This window comes from Thermobia domestica, chromosome 17 (assembly GCF_964235325.1).
Source record: "Thermobia domestica chromosome 17, izTheDome1.hap1.1, whole genome shotgun sequence".
NCBI lineage: Eukaryota > Metazoa > Arthropoda > Insecta > Zygentoma > Lepismatidae > Thermobia > Thermobia domestica.
This window is the reverse complement of record NC_137470.1, coordinates 42,139,282-42,158,610: the sequence shown is the minus strand read 5'-3', so window position 1 is coordinate 42,158,610 and position 19,329 is coordinate 42,139,282. Positions and strand designations below refer to the sequence as shown.

At 36.4% G+C, this 19,329-nt stretch overlaps 1 long non-coding RNA gene across 1 annotated transcript in view; it reads right to left on the bottom strand.

Moving 5' to 3' along the window:
* Nucleotides 1-423: 423 nt before the first annotated feature.
* Nucleotides 424-19,329, bottom strand: part of LOC145674578 (uncharacterized) — a 43,725-nt gene continuing 24,819 nt past the window's right edge. The window contains exon 3 of the long non-coding RNA XR_014128984.1: nt 424-684. This is a non-coding gene — a long non-coding RNA (uncharacterized LOC145674578). The remainder of the gene's footprint in view (nt 685-19,329) is intronic.

Genomic DNA, 19,329 nt, shown 5'->3' with positions numbered 1-19,329 from the left:
ATCCATGGTCTTCCAGAACATTGTCAGATGATCGTTGATGCTGATAGGGACTATTTGTGATCTTCCAGGCACGTCTTAGATCATATCAATGTTCGAAGGTATGGGTGAAAATGCGACAGAACTTTCTCGGTTACCTTTATATAATCACTTTCGATAAATAAAGATTACTTGATATTAAGTTTAAGCTCGAAATCCTGTATTCCACTAACCCGCCATATAATGCTATTTAGTGTCCATACTCTACAAATTACGTAACACGATACCTTCAAATAAATATTACGTATCTTATGAACCACGGAATTCAATACTTTAGAATAACCTTCTTTTCTTATTATTACTTTTGAGTAGGTTTAAAAATAAAACTATAAACTTCATCAGATCTCTGTTATATTTTGGAACACAACTTATAAATTCGAAGTCCAATTTTACAGAAGGAAGATCTGATTACAGCCATGGTTGTGAAACATTAACACATCACTTGATGTTTATTTGTGATCTGTATTCTTTTTAATGTCTTTTCCGTATTTTTCTGCGATTTCCACACCATTGTTTAATCCTCTGGAAACTTTTATCTTGAGCAGATTCGCATCCGTCATCAACTCACGCGTCTCAAAGTTCAATCTTGCTATCCTTTCATTCAAATCATTAGAAGTCTCTTCCAAATGACGGCGCGTATTTGCAGAGCTAGAAATAAGTAAAAAAAAAAATAATAAATAATAATATTTGTAGTGAAACCAAACATGGCATTCATGTTAAAAAAAATATTTAGAATAACTATAGTCCAGAATCAGATATATGCAATGCTTTATCTTAATGCAAAATATATCTTATGAAACGACATTTAGAGCTCTAAACGCGTTTATCTATCATTCCAACGAGTTTCCTTAAATGTATTAAGAGGAAAGACTACTAACAATGATACAAAAGTTAAGGACTTTTCTTTTCCCCGTTTCTCTTAAGTGTAAAAAGATAATAATAAAATATAACTTCCAACTCAAAAATATGAATTGGAAGAGTATTAAGTGTTGCCACTCATAGGAATTACAGTGTCGCCAGAATATGAATTACGCAGGAATCTTTCTTAAGGCAACTAGAAAAATGAACTCAACAGTAATTGATCACTTTTCATGTTGTCTTGCATCGTTGTTAACTACACTTTAAATAATATTAGTACTTATTTTTCCAATAAAAAGTATAAAAATATAGTTTTGCAATAAACAGTCCAGTAATATAAGTGTGCTCTATCATGCAAAAATAAATTTCGCTTGAACAGAGCTGTTTTAGTATATGTTTCTCAAAACGATATTTAATTTCTGGACGTGTCTATATAAATATGGTGTTTCAAACAACACTCCACACCAAAATAAGAAAAAAAGTATAGACCAACCTCGGTGCATAAATGCTTCCTTTCAATGTTAAGGGTTGCCGAATATATATATATATATATATATATATATATATATATATATATATATATATATATATATATATATATATATATATATATATATATATATATATATATATATAAGAACGTGAGAGATCTATAGCTCGAAAACTATGGGACCTACCTTACTTGGGTCAAGACTTCACTTAAGAACTAGTATGGGAGCTATGTAAAAATACACGTGTCAGAACCTAAGGTACTCATTCGACAACTTTTAGAGAGGGAGTTTGACTATGGGCATATAATTTGAACTACTCACCAACTACTTCTATAAAAATGGTTGCGGAAGTACCGGAGGATTCTGAAACTTGGATATTTGGATATTGCACATACTAGTTCCTAATGAAGTTTTGTCCCGACTACCGTAGGTGAGATAGTTCTGGAGCATTGGTCCTTTAAAGTACATTTTTTCATGTTTTCGGCAACCTATAACTAGGAAAAGGAGCGTTTGTGCACCCAGGTTGGTCTATACTTTTTTTGTCTTATCTTGGTGTCAGGAATCACCTCCCAAACATTGTCGGTGTTGTTTTGAAACACCGTATACACACACACACACACATATATATATATATATATATATATATATATATATATATATATATATATATATATATATATATATATATATATATATATATATATAATACATATATATATACTACCGCTCAAAAGTTTTCTAACATCCTGGATCTTTGAAATCATTTACTGTGATCCTATCATATTCGCACGAGACTTTTACCGCCTTCCATCAAATGTACTCCTGTCTAACGAATAATAATAATAAAAAAAGAAAATAACGGTTGACTTGAGGTCTGAGAGGTACTGCAGATGATAGTCAGTTTGTAATTCTTAAAATTGGAACCAAAAAAGGCAATTATATATAAACCCCGATAGCGGGAGGAGGATCAATTTTGAATCTTAAACTGAAAACCCCATTTTTTTTATTGCATATTCTGATTCTCCGTGAAAAAATACGTAACTTTTGTATTGAACATTTTTTTCGTTGCGTGATAGAAGGCACTGTAATCGACAAAAATCAAAATGGCTCACAAACGAAAAATGAGGCATTTAAAACTGTTTTGGGGAATATCTGGAAAACTACAAATCGGAATTTGATAAAGTTGTAATAAAAGTTGTTCGTCTTGAAGGGGGACATCCAGTGATACCACACTAGACACCCTACCCCAACCCCCGGGATCGGGAGGGGGGTCAACTTTGAATCTTAAATTGAAACCCCCATTTTTTATTGCATATTCTGATTCTTCGTGAAAAAAATACGTTACTTTTGTATTGAACATTTTTTTCGTTGTGTGATAGATGTCAGTGTAATCGACAAAAATAAAAATGGCTTACACACACGAAAAATGAGGCATTTAAAACTGTTTTGGTAATATCTAGAGAACTACAAATCGGATTTTGAAAAATTGTAACAAAAGTTGTTTGTCTCGAAGGAGGACATCCAATGATACCACAGTCGACCCCCTAGCTCCACCTCCCGAGGGCGGTCTACTTTGACATCTTAAATAGGAACTCCGGTTTTTTATTCCTGATTCCCTTTCTCCATGTAAAAACACATAACTTTTGTATTAAAACATTCTTTTCGTTGTGTGATAAATAGCGCAGTAATCTACAAAAAATGAAAATGGGTAGAAACTGTTAGGGATAGACCGAGTCGAACTACAAGTTCTGAGCCGAGTCACTGTTTATGAACTCGAGTTTCGAGACGAATCGAGTTTGATAAATAGCTCACTCATTCATCTCGTTTTAACTCGTTTTGAAATGATGGCCTGATGAGACTGCAAAGTGAAAGTCATGCAAAATATAATCAGTAGTGTGGACTACTTTTTGTTCTGCTCACGAGAGGGGACATTGGTCGCCTGTAGTCTCATCTCGATAACAAGACAACAAGGGATTTTTATAACCACCTTAGTTTGCCTCGGCTCAACTGAGCCGATGTCTAGAGCCAGCTCGCTTGAGGTGATCCATCGGCTCGGTTGAAATGATCCGTTTCCTCCGTTTGGTTGAACTGAGTCTAGAGCTCGAGCCGGATCGGTTGGGTGAACTGTTAGCTATGCTTATTGTTCGGTTCGGCTCGTTAGTGAATGAGATGTGAGCCGAGCTGTTTGAGCAATTGATAAGCCTAGTCCTGGACCGAGCAATTTTGAACGTGTTTAGCCGGCGCCTTATAACTTTTTAAGTTATTGGCTCGAACCGGAATACTTCCTCCTCTGGATCTCAAACTCAGAATCTTTTGAACGATGTCCTTGCCTTATAAGCTTCACAACTACCGAGGTTGCCAGACAACTAGTTTCTAGTACTGAGATACAAACCGCCTAACTTTCATATTTATACACGGAGTTGTAATAATAATAGTAATAATAATAATAATAATAATAATAATAATAATAATATGCAGTAGTATCATTGAAAATAATTATATTGTCTATGTAGGATACTTGAAACTACACACAGGATTTGGCTCGTTTTGTGTCGATTAGACTCGAAACTCTACCCGAATTCGAGTCGAATTGGAGGGAATTTTTCGAGTCGAGCTCAAATATGTCTGTTTCGAATCGAGCTCAAAGAAATCTATTTCTAGTCGAGTAGAGTTTCACAGAAGACACGTTGGAACTTGCTCGTGTCCATCCCTAAACGCCGTTGACAAGTGATAAGAAAATGTTCGAAATGGTGACTATTTTCTGCGATACATTCTTTATCATTCAAATTACCGTCTAAAAAGCAAGGAATGCTATCGTGAGTCGCAATCCATGGTCACTTCTCGCTGTACATGTAACACTTGCAATGTGTGTTGCAGAAAACGAGCACCATTTCGAACATTTTTTCAGTAAACAATGGAGATGTGTGAGAAGCAAGGAAACTCTCCTAAAACAAGCACCACGATGGTGAGAGGCAAGAGGACTTGCCTTGAAACAAGCACCTTGATGGTAAGGGTCCATGACATTTGGGCGCAAGACGTTTAAGTGCGGCCGCTTGGGCGCGAAAGGTTTGGACACAAAACCTTTTATACAAATAGGTTTCCTACCTACATATACTGTATTTCGTAACTAGAATCCGGATGTTTAGGCACTAAAATATGAAAATGACTACTGGAAATTTCAAAAGACGTGCAAACAGTTTTGCAAAAACTAAAAATAACATCTTGAACACAGCAAAGTTTCTGCACGCCATGCACAACTTATCTGTAGCAGTAAAAAAAATAATAAAAAATAAAAAAAATAAAAAAATAAAAAATGCAGATTCTCGACTATCCGCATCTCTATTATCAGATCTCCGTACCAGGCCCGTATTGAGAGGTCTAGTGGGGCTGGTTCACCCCTAAATTTTTCCTTCCCCCTTAAAATTTTCACGGTAGGCTTTCAAATGAACTATAATATGGTGATGAACTATAATATGGTTGGATCGGGTCCCTTCTAACTTCAGCCAAGCCCCCCTACATTTTTGGGCTGGCTACCGGCCTGCTCCGTACTATGCGACTTAGTTTTGGAAGAGAATTTATTTTTAATAAATTAAGATATGGACATGTAATTTGTGTAAAAAAGCGTTTTTTTCTCAACGTTTAGTTATTTTAAAAATGTGGCTTAAAATGTGTACAATACTGCACATATTTTCATTTTTGCATTTCCTTTTCTATAATAAATTATTAAAACGAATGTTACAAAACATAGGAAATGTTCACTAAGTATTGCTCTGTACCAAGAAGTCAGAAAAATGAATAAAAGTTGTTTTTGTAATAAAAATGGATTTTTTAATGCTATGAGTGGGCGGTTCAGGAAGGTACTATTTATTGAATGCTTTTTTGTTATGTTATCTGCTCATTAGGCCGGATAGTTGAGACTCTATTGTATTTCATAAAAAAAAAGGCACTAACTATTCATTGAAATAGGAGGAGTGGTCCAAACAAATTTTACTGTAGGCAGCCTGTGACACCCCAAAATAAACTTCTGTCCTTTATAATATATCTAACATAATATATGTAACATATCTCAGACAGAACATCTAACTGTATTTTGGCTAAAATGTTGGCGGTTAACATCAGTTCTAATTACCGAGAGGGTCCATTGTTGTAGAGGTATGGAAAGCAGTCACTGTAAAGGTGGCCAAAATTTGAAAGATATCACCTACAAGATGTTTTCCCAAAGTTAAGTCAGTTTTGTAGAATACTACTGTGTATAATTGGACTTTGATGCAATAGCTGGAATTGAAATGTGAAACGTTTTAAAGTCATAAAAAAGTAAAACTGGGAGAAGACAGTTTCAGTCTCTACTCGGGGTTACTTTGCACAGGACCAAAATACCGCTTAGATAGAAAATTATTACTATTGGAACGTCCTGCGTTCTAAAGTTAGGTAAATTTTCTATGAATTTCTTGTTGGAAAATAAATTATGAACAGTGGCGGATCCAGAAAAGTAGTTTGAGAAATGATTCACTCACAAAGACTTCGTTTTTTTACATATGACTAGACTTTTTTAGGAATGACTAACATTAGATTAAAAAAAAAAGTTGCAATTTGGGTGGGTTTCAGCCTGAAATTCCCAAATCCCGTAAATCTCCCTCTAATTACGTTTGGGATGATATTCTTGGACATAAGGAATAACCGAGGCAAATCAGTTCACGGCGATTTTTTTGTTCCTGAGTTGGCATTTTTGTGGGACATATGCTAAACTATTAGAATGTGGTTCCTCTGCCGGTAGCAGAAAATACATAATTTTCTTTACAAATATCGATAACTCAAAGTAATTGCTGATACCAGTACCATCATTCTAATATCAATTTTTGTAGACTGCATGCAGGTGTGTGTAGAAAGTAAAAGGTATAAATACTGAAGGGAAAACATTGAACAGAAACATTATGTTCGTATGTCGAATATACTTTATTGTATGTTATGCAAAGTAACCCCAGCTATGGGGTTACTTTCCACCAAAGTTTATATTTCAATAACTATGGTTATACTGAATGTTTACTAATGAACTTACACTAATGTTTACCTTATATGTTTAAAGTACAGTGTTCTAAATCATTATGTTTGTAAGTTACACGCGATTATCTTTAAAATGGCTTGAATCTTGCGCAAAGTAACCCCGTCCTGCGGTACTTGCTGGGTTTGGCCCATAATTCCGTAATGTAATGATTATGTCATGGTAAATGTAACATCACATTTTTTCCTTCTGCATTAGGCATATACAAAAAATTACTAAAATAAAACTAGGCCTAAGCATTTAATGCAACTGAGACTTTCAGTGACTGTTTGCCATAGGGCATATTGTAATAACGTAACGAAAATTAATTTTTGATGATTTCTTAAAAATTGAAAATTGATGTCATATATTATCTTTCTAAATTTCTTAAGTTGTGCAGTTATTTTTTTATAACAGAGTATATGTGATATTAGTGCCTATTTTAAAGGCTTTTAGCGCGAAAACATGCGGATTCTCGTTATGAAATGAATTATAATTATAACCCATTTAACTAGATTAACCTATTTAGATATACGGCTTTGAGCCCAAACATCTCGCGCCGAAACGGCCTTACGCCCAAATATCCTGCTTCGGATGGTGAGGGGCAAGGGAACTCACATTAAAAAAGAATCCCGAAGGGAACAAATTATTACTACATCCACGTCGTTGTTTTTGAGAAACGCTAAAACTAGATTTTAATACATTGATAAAAAACAAACCCTGAATGTTTCCAAATGCCGCCTCTTTAAGTGACATCTGTGACAGAAATTACACAAACAAAGTGGACATAGTAATGTATTAAGTTCTGGAGACTCAAGTGTTTTTGGTATAAAACACCGGTTTCTCATTACAGATCTTAGAATAACTGCCTTTCTAATATGAGATGGTAGTGGGGGTATCAACTAAGGTGAAATTTGGTAGCATTTTCGAAAATATCACAAGAACTAACTTTTCTAATCTGATGTGTATTTTGTAACTTATTTTAATTTTGCAGATTGTTTGTAACCCATCTTTATTTTGTCCATTACAGAGCCATATATCATGCAACGAAAAAAATATTCAATACAAAAGTTACGTACTTTTTCAGGGAGAATCAGAATATGCAATAAAAATTGGTGGTTCCTACTTAAGATTTGAAAGTTGACCCCCTCCCGCTTTCGGGGGGTTGGGGTAGGGTTTGAATGTGGTATCATTGGATGTCCCCCTTCGAGACGAACAACTCTTATTCCAACTTTTTCAAAATCCGATTTGTAGTTTTCCAGATATTCCCCAAAACAGTTTTAAATCTCTCATTTTTCGTTTGAAAGCCATTTTGATTTTTTTTTAAGATTGCAGCACCATTTATCACGCAATGAAAAAATGTTCAATACAAAAGTTACGTATATTTTCACGGAGAATCAAAATATGCAATAAAAATGGTGGTTCCTATTTAAGATTTCAAAGTTGACCCCCTCCCCCCGGGGATGAGGTAGCGGGTCGAGTGTGGTATCATTGGATCCCCCCCTCGTGTTGAACAACTTTTACTACAGCATTTTCAAAATCCGAATTGTAGTTTTGCAGATATTCCCAAAGACAGTTTTAAATGCCTCACCCGGTGTATGAAGGTAATACCGGGACGGAGATATTAGCCCATACCTGGTACCACATTGTCTGAGGTTATCGGTGAGGAATTCGGGGAATAATCTGATTGCAAATCAACGAGAGAAGGAAGTTAAACAAGGAACGCGAAACGTGTCCCGTAAGGCAGAGAACCACACCGGGGTATGTCCAGTAACGTATTAATGAAGTAATGTACTCCGGGCAACAATCAGCCTAATTAATAACCGGGGTTTCACAGGGAATGTATAACTTGGCCAGAAACATCGTATTCATTGGAATGCAAAGGATTCATTAGCAGCAACGGCAGTATAGAAATCGAGCGTAAACAAAGTTCGACATTTAAATCTGAGATTGACGAGACCCAATCCTCCTTGCGGACGGGGAAGATATAGTCCTGTACGTGGAATGCGAAAAAAGAAGCTACGCCAAATATTCCATAAGAATAAAGAGAAAAACGTTTAGCAAACAACTCCGCTAAGGGGAAAATCGACCTCGGTACGACAGTTTGGGTGCAATGTAAATATTGATGAATTGGATACGATGGATTAAATGAATGCGACGGAATTGCTGGGGAAAAAACTGGCTAATCTGTAGCATCAACGGGGACCAAATCTCTTCGATAAGGGGATAGGTTGTGACGTAAACGGGATACCTAGGATCTTCAACGATGTGACGTGAGGTACACACGGCACCTCAGGCTCGTTAACAGGTAAATGAAAACCATTGAATTGTAGTACTTTAGTTTTCTGTTCATTATACTGTAACCCGGAACAATGTACCAAACGCTGTAATACTGTAAAACACGCGTCATAAGCACACGATTCACCCCGGAGATTGTGACGTCATTCGCATACCCAAATATATTTTGACTCAAGAAACGATAGGGTTCAGGGGGTGCAGAGTTGCCAACTTTCTGCGTAAAGGATCTAATGCTAACGCACAAATTTATATTGGCAAACTACACCCTTGACGCAATGCATGTTTCAGCGGAATAAGAGGGGACAGGTGTCCGTTAATCTGGATGCGGAAATTGGCCGTGGTATATAAATTATTAATGGCCGTGCGGAAGGCTACATAAAACCGCCAGATTTCAAGTACCTGCAACAAAAAACCGTGATCTAAGCTGTCATATGCTTTCTCTAAATCTACAGCTAGTGCACCCGCCGGTACCTGCCGAAAAAGAAAATAAGAAAATATATCGCGCAAAGAGCGAAGTGTATATAAAAGATTATGCATAGCATGGAGTGGCGCCTGATATGGACTGATGTAACGACGGATGGTTGGTCACAGTCGATTGGTAAGAACTTTGGTGAACAACTTAAGATCGATGGATCTATAGTCCTGAACATATAGCGGTGCGTGGAATTTTAGAATGAGGACTAAGATAGCTGTATTACTACCCACTGCTTCGCGTCGTATTAAGGCATTGAAAAGAGTGGTAAGATATGGACGTAGATGCGACCGAAACTGTTTATAAAACTATATTTAATTCATGTTCTCCGTGGGCACCGGCCCTTTGTTCGCCTGAGAACCGCGAAAATTTCCTCCTCAGTAATAGGATTGATTAATATCTGACACTCGTCATCCGTGAGCTGGTGTACAAACGTGGACAGAAACTCCTGGGCATGTGTGTAGTCTATGGGATGCGCATGTGCAAAGTCGCATGAACTCGCGTGAACTCTTGTAAAATCTGCATACAATTATTAGTGGTAGTGCCATATTCCAGAATGAGAGAGTAAATGGCGATGGAACGCCATTTCCGCAGAATGCAATCAACATGATGAATAGTTATCGTCTCCACTGGAAAACGATGATAAAATCTTCCGACAAATGCACACTGATGGAAGTATGGGAGTAGATCATTTTCAATCGGTATTAGGTATCATTAACACAAGCCAGCTTCTCCAGAGAAGGTGGGGCATTCCAAAATGTGCAGAGAGCTTCATATAAAAATTCATATAAATGGTGGTCATCTACTCTTGCGATCCGCCCTTGCCAATGAAAAAAGTGCGTAATTTAGGTTTACAAGATAAATTCCACCAGGAAATCACATAGGGGTAATACCGCTGCGTCATGCACCAATAAAGTAATCGACGCGAGAATTCCGCCACAACCTGCTTGCGTGACATGACTTCAGTATTAATCTTTCAATAGGAAGAGCCACGAGATGGTAGTAACAAGAAATCCATTTTGAAAGCTACTTCAATTGCGGCATGATCTGACAGCGCCACTAGAATTGTATTTTGTTGTATCTCCGCAGTGCATAAACTCTCTGAAATGTATGCTCGGTCGATTCGACACTTTATCGTAGTAGTGCAGCGGGTGAATACGTACTTTGATTTTGACCCAACTAAAGCGTCTTTTAACTTTAGGACGGGAATAAGCTCCGACAAAGTAGGTCAAGGCGTAGTAGGCGTCAGAGAATCTCGGGGATCTACAAGTGCATTGAAATAACCTGCAATTATGCAATGAGGAATTCCCGGAGGAAGTAAGGAAGGAATGGTAGTTGCATAAAACTCATTCCTCACTCATTAATACAGTACTAGACCTATGTAGGTGTGCACTATGCCCTCAGGGCTATACTTAACTTACTTTGTACCACTTACTTGCGTCTTACACTTTCGATTCGATTCTCTCACGTATCCCCAGAGTTTTCCACAGATTCATTGGTTGCAAGTTTGGGCTAACATCTTTGCCCCCGTTTTGCCTTCCTATTTCCAGGTGACCTAGTTTCAAGCGGTTCATCAATTAATACCCCCACGTGCTCGTCTCTTTGAGCTGCATCGTCTTTCTGACGCTCAGTGCATCAGATGTACGCAGGAAGACACGCTGTCCCACCGTTACACTTGTTGCGTCGGTGCTCCAATTATTTCGAATTGCCTCACGATATTATTAGGAACAATTGTCGACTACCGCATCATCAGTTCATATTGTCTTACATTTTCCTAGATTTCCGTTTTTTCCAACCTACAGAACATCACGCCGTTCTTTCTTCTAGTCGCATTCACCATCGTTTATATTCACCACTACGCCCCATTGATGGACGCTTACACTTATTACGACTTCTTAAACGCACTCGTTACAATAGTTTTCGTCTGCGTTGGACAAGCGTTATTTCAGTAGATTTCTAGAAGTAGTACTTTCGTGAGTCCTCTCTTTCCTGTTCGTTGCTGCTAGCTTCCCTTCGGAAGTGCTCTCAATTGCTATGTTAGTTTTGAGTATATATGCTTGGTCTCAGTATTTGTTATAGTGCTTTGTTACGGAGCCAAAAGTATTCTGTAAAATTTCTGTAAAGTCTTGTGTAGTCCCGAACATGTAAACTAAGAGCTCAGTAGGTAAGTGGTTATGGTATTCAACTTCTATTCGGCGAACCCAGGTTGAAACTTTTTCATATTTTTCAATTTCAATTTCAATTTCAATACATACAATTTCAATTTCAATTTCAATTTCAACTTCTCTCCGGCAGAAAGTAAAAAAGATGTTGGAATAAGGAGAATTGGAGAAGGTCTCTAAATGGAGGCAATCATTTACAAACCTATTTCCAGCAGTTGTTCTAAATTTGATACTTTCAGCTACTATCAAGCATTTCCTGATTCATGCGTGGTTAGTATTTATTTCTTTAAGCATACAGTATATAAAGAAATAATACATTACATGTGCAGCATAATTGATATTAATGTATGGTGTTCTTTGGAAAACACGATCCAAACCATAGAGGTTCATCTTAGAATGGAGAACTGATTCGTTAGTTACCCACCTTACAATTTTACCTGCATAAAGACTTGACTCAGTGCTTCAAACTGCTGTCAGTGGCGAGAAAAGTTTCGTGTAAGATGGGTTGCATCTGTCTAGGCGTTCTCAGAACTTTAAATGCACTGGGCCCCAAGTTATGTAATTATAACAGTCAGGGATCCAGGTACTTATATAAGTGGTTGTACAGTAACCATACTACAATATTGTATCCTAATGCCTGGACCCACACTGGCATGCTCTCTATGCTGCTCTCCAAGAAATAAGTAATATACATGTGTCATAGATTCACTAGTTGGGAAATGATTGCGTAAAAGACCTTATTTAAGAACACCCACTTACATATGTGCCTGGACCCCTTAATGTTATAATTCCATTACCTGGGGTCCAGCTCATTTGCAGTTGTGAGAAAGCTTAGACAGATGCAACCCAACTTACAGGTAATTTTGTCAGCATTGGCAGCAGTTGGTAACTCTTATCCAGGTATTTATACAGGTAAAATTTTAAAGTAGGTGACTAACGAGACAGTTCTGCATTATAAGATGTATATATATGGTTCGCGTCGTGTTTTCAAAAGAACGCGATATATTAATCTCAATATTGCTGTGTATGTAATGTATTATTTCTTTTATACTAGGGGTCTATATGTTTAAAGAAGTAAAATACTGAAAACGCATGAATGAGGAAATGCTTGAAAGTATCAAATTTAGAACAACTGCTGAAAATATGTTTGTAAATGATTGCCTCCATTGGGAGTACTTCTCCAATTCTCCTGAATCCAACACTATTTTCATTCTGGAGGAGAGAAGATCTTGTTTGTCACACTGAGAATGTAATTGGAAGCGAAATTGGAATTGAAACATTTGAAAAGGTTTCAACTGACCGGAAATCGAACCTGGATCCGCCGAATAGAAGTTTAATTCGCTAACCAGTTACCTACTGCCCCACTTCAGGTTTTATCTAAACTACTAGCTAGTTAAAATCGTCGCATGTAAGACTATACAAAATATTAATGCTCGTATAAAATGACGCTCCTTGTGATGTCAGAATAACTTACTCAAGATTTCCTTGTTTAACTCAAAAACAAGTTATATATATCTTCGTCAATGAAAAAAATATTACGAAACGTTCTTCACGTTGAGGCTATCTCATCGTTTTTAGCTGTTCCCGATTTATACCACTACCCTTTTTCCTCATCGTAACTTCTAATTTCCAAAGAAGAAATGCCGGCAGCATTCTCGCATATCCCAAGCGCTTCAGTATTAGCACGCTATTCTAGCAAGCTGTTTGAAGTTGGTCATATAAAATGTAGAGAAAAAATGGCAAGATAACTTAACCTAACCAAACCCTGTGATGCTTCTAACCACTTCCTCCTCCTCCTCCTACTACTACTACTATGACTGCTATTATCATTGCTACTATTATTATTCCTACTACTACTATTAGTATTAATACTATTTTGCTTCTACTACTACTACTTTTACTATGGATCCGTATAGTAAAACCTCAAGCTTATATTAATGAAAAAAAAAACTGTTACGAACATTTAAAAAAAAATCGGTAATTCACATTTATGAGTATTATTATCAATCCTATTTTAATGAAAAAAGTGTTATAAAAATTTAAAAAGTAAAATTTAAACCCACGCCATAAAGGATTTTCGTTACTAGAATGTTGCGCTAAAGCGCTTTTTTTTAAAAAAATCACTGAGTCACAGAGCATGTCTCTGTAACTTACTTAAACTACTTATTACTAATTTTACTTGATTTACTCGTTTAACCTCCTTTTTCTAATAACCTATAACGACAGGGACACGAACACAGAAACATCGAGGACAATGAAAATCACAAAGGCTCTCCCACCTGGAATCGAAACCGGGACTTCGTACAACAAAGGCGCACGTGCTAGCTACTAGACCACCTGGGAGGGCTATGCGCTCGACTACGAGAGACGATTTATTTTCGCTATATGTAGGCCATGACACTTGATGTTCTATCTGCATCGGCCAATAAGATCAGAGGATATCTGAAATTCTTTGAATCAGCGAACATGCAAGCCGGCAGACTTCATTTATATTGCATCAACACATGTAGAAAAAGAAAGTTCTACTTAATACTTTCCGTAACTAATAGTTTATTGTTTTATCTTCGTAAGAGAAATGTGTGCTAGCTTGGTAAATTATGAAACTCGTATGGCAGAGACACGGGCTCGAATCCCGTCATGGCAATCATGTTTTTCTTAAATGGAATATATTATTTACGCAATTGATTTATTCTTTTATTATCATTATTATCATGTGTATTATTATTATTATTATTATTATTATTATTATTATTATTATTATTATTATTATTATTATTATTATTATTATTATTATTATTATTATTATTAAGTCGAGACCTGGCTACATATTTGATATTTTTTGAATTTTCTGATTGGATTTTAAGTCTTTTTGTTGAATATTCAACACACTCAGCTGTAGGGGATTTGGAGAGGGAAATACTATCATATTGCTTTTTATTTATTTACTTGCACGCTACACCAAGCCTGGAAACTGCATTTCACATTTCTGTATCTACGGGAAGTACCCTAAGGGTTTTGATGATTATAAGAGCGTAAGCGAAGCAGTGATGAAATCAATGAACTTTGCGTATCAACAACACTTAATGTATCAGGTTGTTGGAAAAGTCATGACGTATTTCGGTAAGATATGACAAATGATGATTTGTGGATATACTAGAGATATTCGGATCATGCAATAGTTATGTCATGAATATCTAAGATGTTGAGCGTTTTGTGTATTAATATTGCACCTTGTTTGGATTGGTTTTATAGACTTGACCAGACATGACGTTGGAAAATGAAAAGTTGAAACACGTCCCACTGACCTACCACACATCGTGGACCACTCTGACTCACCACCCATCATGACCCACCATCCACCGTGAGCCACTCTGAGCCATGACTACCATGACACACCACGCACCGTGACCCAATCTGACCTACCATCTATCATGACCCACTCCGACCACCACCCACCATATACCGCTGACCCACATAAACACAACGTCATCAACTCTGACACATGATTCACGGCCTCTTCTCTACCGACTAAAGAGTTTAAACTTCTAATAAAACCATATTGTCAAATTATAAGTAATTGGAGTTTCAATGTCCACGGTCAGTCGCTCAAGCACCCCTCTGTTACAATAACGATTGTTCTGACTTTTACGATATAAAATGGTAAAGTGTGTGTCATAGGCAAAATTACGAAGAATTTCGATTAAATTATCATGGTCTAATTTTTTGTTGAATTATTATCGATAATTTTCAGTGGAAAAACGGATGAAATTTGAAGGTCCCAAATCAAGGTAAGTAGACCAACATACAGAAGCTTGGATTACAAATTTTATATCTATTTTTCTCACAACATTATAGGTTGATTGCCCCGTGCTCTGGACGCTCCATATAGTATACAAGCTTCAGCAGTTATTATAGTAGAAAAAACATGGTAAGCATATATAGATATTTGATGCGAATCACTATATTTTTTGTTGAGGTGAGGTGAGTTGATTTTGAGTTTAACGTCCCTTTCAGCAGTGAGGCTACATGAGATACGGACATACGGATTAGCGTCAATCCGAACCACAGGAGCTCCCGCCGGCAATCGGACCCGGCTGTTTTCTTCTTTCTCAATTTGTTTCTCAACTAATATCGATAGTTTTTGATTATTTTTACAAACAAATCCACTATCTATTTGCCATATCTAGAAAGTAAACCCCTCCCAATAAAGGAAAATGTTAAAAAATGATATGAGACGTTCTGTTCATTTTTCATATAGAGTTAATATACTGATTTTCGGCTCCGTAAGTTCAACGGCTTGTCGGAGACTCCACTTTTTCGTAAATATTCCTACCTCTACTATCTCTTAGTATATTATTATAATGAACGCAATATGATTACATCAAAGTTTTGATTAAGAACTAACTATATAGCAAAGACGATTTTATTTGACTGCAATTTGGACGTGATGATTAGGCACACATAGTTACATTCATTTTTTATATAATAATTTATATATTACAGTGGTTTAAAAATGTATGTTTTTCCAGCAGTTAGCTCCTCTAAAGCTCATAGTCTGTGTGAGCTTTAGAGGAGTTAACACAAGTAGTTGTATAGGTCCTATTGCTATTATTACAATTACAAATATTAATATTCAAAAATACCTCGAGTTCTTTTCTCACTTAGATATACTCATCTGACGTAAGTAAACAGAACCAAATGAAAAAGGATACTGGAGGGCTTGAAAGTAAAACGTAGATAAATTGACCAGCGTTCAGAAGTATGTTTTTAAATCACGCCCGACCCTATTCATAGGAGGTAAATACGAGTTTCTGGTAAGTTGGAGTTATCCGTTATACCACGTAGCATAAATATATCAAAAATCAAGTGTCTGCTACTGGTGGTCTTCGTGGCCAATCATACTCGCGCAATGGGTTAGTAATTATAATTGTCTCTGGTGTTGGTTCAAACGAGGCCAAGGAAAGCTTTTATATATATATATATATATATATATATATATATATATATATATATATATATATATATATATATATATATATTTAAAATTTTTAAAACACTTTCTTCATTAAAATAAGATGAAAATAATACTCAAAAATGACTACGTTACAAGTGCAGTTTTGGTATACGAATACACAAGATAAGTAGTAGTAGTACTAGTAGAAGGAGGAGGAGCGGGTTAGAATCCCCACTGGTCTCGTTTTGTTCCACCTTGACTGCCATGATATAAATTTAACCTCTACTGCTTCTTCAATATTCTTCTTCAATTCCAACAAAGTGACAATTTCCTTTTATTACTAGTACAATACATAATACATACACCAAAAGGTTTGGACAATCGCAAACTGCAACCAATCAGAAACGTGTTTTTAGTTTATATGGCTAAGGTCGAGGCTAAAAAATATGCTCTTCAGACGATGCTGTCTACAATGCAGTGAGCTGAGTCAGTTGGTTGGTCAGAGTGGGTCATAGTGAGTGGTTAGTAACGGAGAGTGGTGGGTCGCAGTGGGTCATATGCTGTTGACACACGACCCACTGACCCACTCAAAAAGCTCGGTCCATTTGACCCTCTGACCCACTCCAACTCTAGATTTGACAGAGAATAGAAGATGAAAGACCGAAAATTGCATGTTTACCATAATTTATTCTTTTACTTGCGGCAAGCGGGAGAACGCGCGAATACTGTGTGTGATTTTTACTGTCCTCAATGTTTGTGTTTTTGTCCCTGTTCTTAAAGAGTTAGTGGAATAACTGTGAAAGTGAGTAAAACGCATAAGAATAGGAAACAAAGTACTGAAGAAGGTTCGTTAAATTAGTTAACATATAAAAATCCAGTTCCCTGAAGCACCAGATTCATATCAATATGTGTATCTCTCCAATGCCGTGCCGTGAAAAAAAAAGCACGAGACGAGAGCATTCAGCAGCGCCTCCGTACATATCAGTTGTCAATTTAAAGTGGACTTCTCTGGACTATTCTTTCTGCATAATACTTTACTATTTTATCATGACTGAAATGAGAAAGTTTCAGCATTATTGCACTGGAATCGTAAAGATGTGTAATTACTGAATTCACTGCACAACAATTTTTTCTCTCCCAGAACAGTGATGTCTTAAATTAGCAACTTAAGCGTTAATTTCATAATGTTGGGGACGCGAGTTCGATTGTGGCTGAGGCAATTTAGAGTTATTTTATAATTTGCAATATTGATACTTCTGATATATACTAACATGAAAAATATTCAATTTCTCTGGTTCTAAGAGTTGAGACGACTTCCTTCGCAGATGAAATACCAACAACAAAAAATTATGTTATCCCTATCAAACTTCATTCGCAACTGTCTGGGAAGTAACTTGTTAATGCAAGAATTGATGAACACATAAGGACTAAGCACGTCCTTACTGCTATAGTATGGGCAAAAATGAGTTTTAAGGAATTGTTCCTAATTGTTCACGAATTACATATAGTGATCGAACTTACGACGCTAGTCACGGGAATGATCCTATTTAAGATGTGCCCTGACCTTTCTAACTACAAGAAGGGCGAAGCAAAATGCATTTCTGCTATCAGCTAACACATATTTATATTCCATTCCTTGTCATAAAATGATAATTCTATCTGCAAATCCATAAACGTAATAATATTGTTGCGTTCATGTGTAAACCTAAGAAACATCTGACATACTGTATATCATATATGTTCCTATGAACACCTTCGACTATGTTACTTTTTCTTTCCTTGTGTGGTAATAATAATTAACTAACTAACTAACTCTATGGCCTATGGAACCCGCAGGTTCAGTGCCGCGTTCACAAAAGCTCTCCACTGACTTCTATCCTTAGCTAATTGCATCCAGTTTCTACTTTGTATTCCTATCTCTGCGAGATCCATCTTAATATTATCCTCCCATCTGCGCCTAGGTCTTCCTAATGGTCGTTTTCCTATGGTTCTTCCAGTCAAGGCTTTGAAAGCGTTTCTACTTTCTTCCATTCTAGCTACATGACCTGCCCACCTAAGCCTCCTAGACTTGACGACCCTAACAATGTTGGGTAAACCGTATAAACTATGTAGTTCCTCGTTATGAAGTTTCCGCCATTCCCCATTCTCGTTCCTCTTGGGTCCGAATATTCTTCTCAGGATCCTGTTCTCAAATACTTTCAGTCTATGTTCTTCCCTCAGAGTAAGTGACCATGTTTCGCAACCATACAGAACAACAGGCATGATTATCGTTTTATATATTTTAAGCTTCAAATTTTTCGACAGAATTCGCGACGACAAGAGATTTTGAACCGAATAGTAACACGAATTCCCTGCTTTTAGTCGACATTTAATTTCTTCGTGAATAATAATAATAATAATAATAATAATAATAATAATAATAATAATAATAATAATAATAATAATAATAATAATAATAATAATAATAATAATAATAAAGGAATAGCATAATTACAATACTAATAACTTAAGCATTATTTTGCCATTCAGAAAAAATAGTAACTGCCACGACGGGATTTGAACCCAGGTAGCTGCAATGGGAGTTTCCTACTTTCACATTTTTTTTAAACAAATCGCCCCAACCGGAGTATTGTTTGCCACTTGCACCTCACGTTATTTCGACGTATTTCAAACACTACAGGCACACCAACACAGAAGTACTGAGGACAGTTAAAATTCTGACCTTGTTCTTCAGAATAATTCGGACCTGTAATGGATCGCGCCTCATTATCAGAAGCCAAACGTCCGAGATCACTCGGCTAGTGCCACCGGCTCAATTTGCCACAAATTCCTCATATGAATATAAGAAAATAAACTAGTATTATGGAACATAAACATAAAACTGTCTATATCTACACATGTTGATACAATTCTAGGAATATGAAAATAATTTATGTTGGCTTTTCTTCTTTGGAAACTAGAAGTTATGGTAGAGACGAAATATAATGTAAATCGGGAAAATCCCTGCAACCGAAGATGTA